The sequence below is a fragment of the Alnus glutinosa genome, chromosome 5, assembly GCF_958979055.1.
Source record: "Alnus glutinosa chromosome 5, dhAlnGlut1.1, whole genome shotgun sequence".
Taxonomy (NCBI): Eukaryota; Viridiplantae; Streptophyta; class Magnoliopsida; order Fagales; family Betulaceae; genus Alnus; species Alnus glutinosa.
The window spans coordinates 9,033,445-9,039,789 of record NC_084890.1 but is presented as its reverse complement, the minus strand read 5'-3'; the positions used below and the strand labels follow the sequence as shown (position 1 = coordinate 9,039,789).

The 6,345-nt window shown below is 34.1% G+C and overlaps 1 long non-coding RNA gene across 1 annotated transcript; it reads left to right on the top strand.

Moving 5' to 3' along the window:
- The first annotated feature begins 3,675 nt into the window (after nucleotides 1-3,675).
- Nucleotides 3,676-5,072, top strand: LOC133867727 (uncharacterized). The gene is made up of 2 exons (XR_009900152.1): nucleotides 3,676-3,887; nucleotides 4,729-5,072. It is a non-coding gene; the product is annotated as an uncharacterized LOC133867727 (long non-coding RNA).
- Nucleotides 5,073-6,345: the final 1,273 nt, after the last annotated feature.

The following is a 6,345-nucleotide window of genomic DNA, read 5'->3' as shown; positions in this document are numbered from 1 at the left end:
ATCCGCATCTGTATATACGGTTAATAGTTTTTGCTAACTGCATTCGTATATACAAGTAATGATTAGTTGCGATTAATAATCGTCTACTTGTTTAGCCTTTAACTCTGTCTAAGCAAAGGTGTTTGCTTGGACAGGATAGTCCTTTCTCAATTCCTGTTATTATTCCTTGCTCTCTCCTTTTTTTCTTTTTTAATAATAATAATAATAATAATAATAAAAGAATTCGGGTCCTCAATTTGTTAATGCCGACAAAAACGTTTTTGACGCCTTGTAACGTAACAATGACGTCTGGAAGAGTTAATCATATGGCTTTCATTTTCATTCCTTTTTTTTTTTTTTTTTCTTTTTTTTAAGATTTTCATTTTCATTCCTTTAATTGCACACAAAATTCCCATGCCACCAAACTACACTTGCGGTATTCTTAGGTGGAAAGTTGGAAGAAAAACACTATATGTATTTAAATTTTTATAAAATAAGCCTTATTAAGATAATATGGAGTTTATTTATTAATATTTGTAACATTTCTTTTTATTAATTATTTTAATCATTTCCAATAAATAAGCTTAATATCAATTAGTAAAATTTATTTTGTAAAAATTTAAATATATGTAGCATTTTTCAAGTTAGAAACCCACCATTCTGCCACCAGTCAGTGCACTCACCACCAATTATCTGACCCACCACACACACATAAACATTTGTAAGGTCTAAAAGAAACCCCACCGATTCAGAATTGACAAATGCTATTGCACATTTCTATATGCACTCTCAATTGCATTTTCCATTTCTCTTCAGAATTGGTGGTGAGTTTTAGAGTTTTGAAATTTAATTTGTTACGACTTCAACTTTTTTTTGAGACAATTATCTACCCTACTAATTTATTATTAGGATTGCAATGCCCCCTTTTTTCCCCTAAAGAACACAAAAAAAAAAAAAAAAAACCCATAAAAATAATATAAAAAAAACTGCATGCGTGGCTGTGGGTTTTGTTTTTTTAATTTTAATTGTAAGTGTTTTTTTAATGTTTAGGGATTTTTTTTTTTTTAAGGGTATTTTTTGTTTTTTAGGGGCAAATGAGAAATATTACTTTGTAATTCAATATTGATTTTTTTTTTCTTTTTTTTTTTTTTCCTTTTAATGCCCCATTTGTTTCGGTGTAAAATGTTTTCGACATTTTCCGGAAATTTGGTGGAGGTGAAAATAATAGTCAACCTAAAAATGATTTCTATTTAACAAAAAATGCTTAATAATTTTCAGAAAATAATTTACTCTTTTTAAAAGTGTAAATCATTTTTTCCCAACGGCAGACGCAATCGATCCTTTTTCAAACGGCACAGTCGACCATTGCTGGAATCCGGCAACCGTCGCCAAATTTCAACAAGCTAGATTCCGGCACCAGTCGGAATCCGATCGACGCCGAAATCAAGAAATTTAAGCCGGAATCTGGAGACGTTTGGCCACCGTCACCAGATTCCGACTAAACTTGCCGAAATCCGGCAATATTGTGCTAAATTCTGGCCAACTAGCCAAAATTTTGTCAAATCGACCGGATTCCGATCAGCTGGTTGGGATTTAGCCAAATTTTGGCCTCATTCGCGGGAATCCAGCACAAATTGCCAGATTTCGGCAAAACTGGCTGGATTCCGGCCTTTATCGCTGGAATCCGACAGCAATAGCCGGAATCCAACCCGTCAATGACAGAATCTCGTCACCTATAATTTTTCGCACGAGCCAAACACCGAAAAATATTTTCAGGAAAATCATTTTTTTTTTTTTTCTGAAAAATAATTTCATTGAAAATATCTTATGACGAAAACAATTTTACGTCAAAACAAATGGAGAATAAGTTTAGATTGATCTAGAAGTGGATCGACAATATCATGTCAACAGAAAATAACTAATAGATCGGTATGATATATTAACCGAATTAAAATATTAAAAAACATATTATAAATTGAATGAAAGATTAGGAAAATAAGTGAAGTTTTGATTAATATTTCCCTGAGGGGAAATCCATTACAGAAAGTAGACACCAAAACCACGATGACATAATTGACATTGGCACTAGTTTTTTTCACGCCACGAACAAAATCAGAATCAAATAAAGACATATTGTGAAGCCCAGAAAAAATAAATAAAATGATGATAAAGACGTGTGAAGTGCGAACAATAATAGTTAGTTGGGTGGCGGCCGTCGGTGCTGTTAAATAATGACCATACCTGCCGCTAAACCTTTTACCTCGGTCTACCACTCAACGAAACGCAAAAGAAATGTCAAATTCACGTGCGGCGGCGCACTGACCTGCCGCTCTGCGATCTACAACAGCTGCAGTACAAAAATTTCCATCCACCCCCACCGCCTATCCATCCTGCTAAATGCTAATCACAGCAAAGCATCTGAATCAAAATCCCAAAGTCAAAGGATATCAAACGGTCCTAACTTCTCGGGACATCCACAAAATATAGATAAAAGATAAGCACGCCTTAGGCAAGGATGATATGTACAAATCAACAATAGAAAGTATAAATTTTGGTGTTCATTATGTGGACCGCATCTAGATTTAGTTTCAACAGCACTCTTACTTCAATCTTTTTCCATCCTTCTCATGTTCCTCTTGTTAGTGAAATCATCGATCCACCTAGCATTGTTGCTTTTGATTTAGATCTTTAAATAAGTTGTATTTTTCATGTAGTGCTTTTTGGTATTGGTTTGTTTTGTTCTTTTTGTAACGTATTTATACAAATAAATAAATCAACTTTGCAGGATCTGCCCATAATTGTGCACACGGGCATGCGGTTTTTTTGTATTAACTGTCCGTAACATTCGCATTGCATTTTTGGCTCTGAGCTTCTTTAGTGTTTTTTTTAAAAAAAAAAATTGTTCAAATTTTTTTTTAAAAAAAATATAAACTTAATTGATAGTGCCTTGTTTTTTAAAAAAGCTTTTTTATGATCTTTTTAAATGGGCTTAATCCATTTTTTAAAAAAACTAAATACACTTTTAAACTGTAATGTGAAAATATAAATTGAATTATAAACATTGGGTAATACAAATATTTAGAAATTGAATTCTAATCTCAAAAAAAAAAAAAAATACATTTATTTATAAACTTTGACAAATCAAGTAACTTAAAAATAATATCACGTATAAACATATACATGATGTTTCAATTTGTTAAAAAAATCCACTGGTTGCCTACTCTATTTCCCTAAATCTATTTTGTTTAGTTTAATAGAATAAAACTATTTTAATATATATATATATATATATATATATATCACTTTAAGCTTTCATATAATAGCAAATATTGTATCCGATTGTCTGAAATTAAGAGTTAAAAATCCGGTCATAACTCAAGCGAACGGACGGATAGGAAATGAAGGAGCGATTTTTAACCGTCCACTTAACACCCTTACTCCCAGCGAACAAAACATCATCCTCGGATGATAAAAAGTGGAAAAGTCAAAGCGAGCGCACAGTGAAACCAACCCAGCATATTCTGGATAGGATATGGACGATGACGTCACTGAACGGACTTTAATAACAAGAGTATTAAGTCGCCAATAAAAAAAAAAAAAGAGTATTATTAAGTCCGCTATTTGTCGGATCTATAAAAAAAATAAAAATAAAAAAGCTCCTTGTCGGATCCGACATTTATATAAATAAGACTTTCTTTTTTCCATAGCCCAACGTAGACTTGTTCTTTGCCTTCAGATTCCTCTGCTTCTGGTGGTTTTAAGGCCGTGTTTGGTTGCAACAACAATATTAAGATAGAGATGATGGTGGAGTTATTTCTGCTTGGTTGTACGGGAATCGTGGTGTTCCTCCACGGAGCCCATTTCTTCTTTCACGCTCTCTCCCAACACATGGCCTTTCGATCCATCAGGTATTCATTCAGCTCTCTCTCGTGATCTTTTCTGATTATATATATATATATATATATTCGACATTCCCCTTTTATCTTTAAGGGTTTTAGAAGGAAAGTAGCCTCAACTTTTTCTCGGGAAAACTTTTTCTTTCCCTGCGCGCAGCGCCATGAACCTTGATGCCTGTTTTGTTACAGAGCCCAGAATATATGCTTCATCGTTTGGCTTCGGAAAGTCAATATATAATTTCCTTTATTCTTTAAAAATTTCCTATTAATATTCGGGTTAAGATTAGAGGCTCGTCTCGTACATGAATTAGACAAGTACTCGTACGTGCAGCTAATACAAGTAAAACTCTGTAAAAGCAATTTTCTTTTTTTGGTTATGATTTGGGGAATTAATATTTTCGATGTTCTGTATAAACTTGTATTTTTTTTCGTCTCATTTCTATCCCAAGGGATAATCTTTGGTGGAGAAATAGCTAGCTAGCCTTCCAATATGATAATCTTGAAGCCAGATGCAATGCTTTTCTTTTCTTTTTGTCTTTTTTTGTGAAGATGCAATGCTTTTGTTCTTCCTCGTTGAAAATGCCATATACTACGTAGTGGTGAAAAGTTCATTAGAATTTGGAAGGTAGTGGAAAAAGTTTTATTAGCACAAAAGTGAATTAAGGTACCAATTATTGTATTCCAACCATACGAAATGACAAGAAGGTGGTGCACATTGAATATTGTCCATTGATGGATTATTGTGTTATGCATTATTCTTATGGTTGCTATTAATGTTAATAAAAATTACATTTTAATGCATACTTAATTAACATGTGGGTTTTGTTTCTTTTTTTACTGTATTCTGTTTCAGTTTCTTGGGATTTGTTGGATGGTAGAAGAAAATGGGAATGGAGAATATTGAAGGCATATGATAAATAATTCTTCACGCCAAGTTTTGATGAAGTATATAATAATGGAGAATGATAATACCTGACCAAAGAGGGAGTTCTTCTGAGATGGGAGAATCAACTAATTAGCTTGCACCTGCCGTGACGCTTTCTTTGTATATATTTCTTATAGCTTTGGTGCAAAAGGGGGGGAATTAATAAAGCTGGAAATAAATAAATGGGAGGCTTTCGTTGAAATTACTCACTAGCTAGAGCCAAACAATTTTGTAAAATATTATAATTAAAATCCTTCAATATTTATTTCAAATTCTCTCTCATTAATTAATGGTAAAGAAGTTGTTAAATTGCTTCCCAATTCGCAAATATAAAAGTAACTATAAAAACCATACTTTTATTTCATCACTATATTTTGCATGGTAGTGCCTATTGACCTTTGAATTTTATTTTTTATTTTTTTAGAGTGTTAGAACAATTTCTGGAATGATAATGTACACCTCAATGAATGCTTTCTTCGATTGCTGCAAAACAATAAACGTTAGCAAAGAAGCTTGCCGAGGGTGCCAGCTAGATCCCACTTTGATGCTTAAGCCAATTTCATTGAAAGCAATTTGTATTGAGCGTAAAGCACAAAAAAATGAGTTTGTCTCGTACTTGATGGTTTTTGGCCAATTTATAGGCATGATGTTCTATTAACTCTCTGTCTCAAATCCTTGATCTAGTGGAGGCCCATCCTGAAAGATCCGGGATGGGAGCTACTTCTGGCATTCAACGTTTTCAATAGCAATCCGAGGATCTTGGGTCTTTTCGAAACTCTCTCCTTACTTAGCACTTATTAGTTAGGATTTCTCGGGACCAGATGACTCGACACTTCTACAGTGTTTATGAGTTTGATAATCCCAAGATATTCTTAGTGTACGCTGTTAAAGTCCGTTGAGCCTTACTCATCCTCAAAAGGCGCTTCAAGAGAAAAGGTTTGCTCAAGGCTTATAAAGCCCACAACCCATGCATACATTGGTAATGTAGGACTCTTAAAATGCCCCATCACGTGTGGCACTATTGTCCAAACACGTGTGGCACTATTGTCCAAACACGTGTATAGCAAGAGAGAATGTTCAACATTGTCCAAGGCCTTGGAGCTCTGATACCATGTAAAAGTTCACGAGCCTTACTCCCTCTCAAAATACGTCTTAAGAGAGGAGGGGACACCATGTCTTATAAAATGCTTAAATCATATATCTCTTGACAACGTGGGACACTTTAGCACGCCCCCTCACGTGTGACAATTTTGATCAAACACGTGTTTAACTTATCAACCAAACTTTCTGGGCCCTTGTCTTTGTGGGCTTCTGTGAGCTGATGCCATCATCCGTTAAGGATAACGGGAATATTTCCTAACATAGAGTAATGCTACATTGCTATATATTATACCATCATCCTACTTCCGTTCTCCCATTCCAATGGATTGATATATCAATGTCTATCTATCCTTGAATATTATTTATATATATTTTCCCAAGGTCTGATGGATACTGTCGGCTGGCCATATGAGCCCAATGGAATGAAGGGAATATGCATAACCC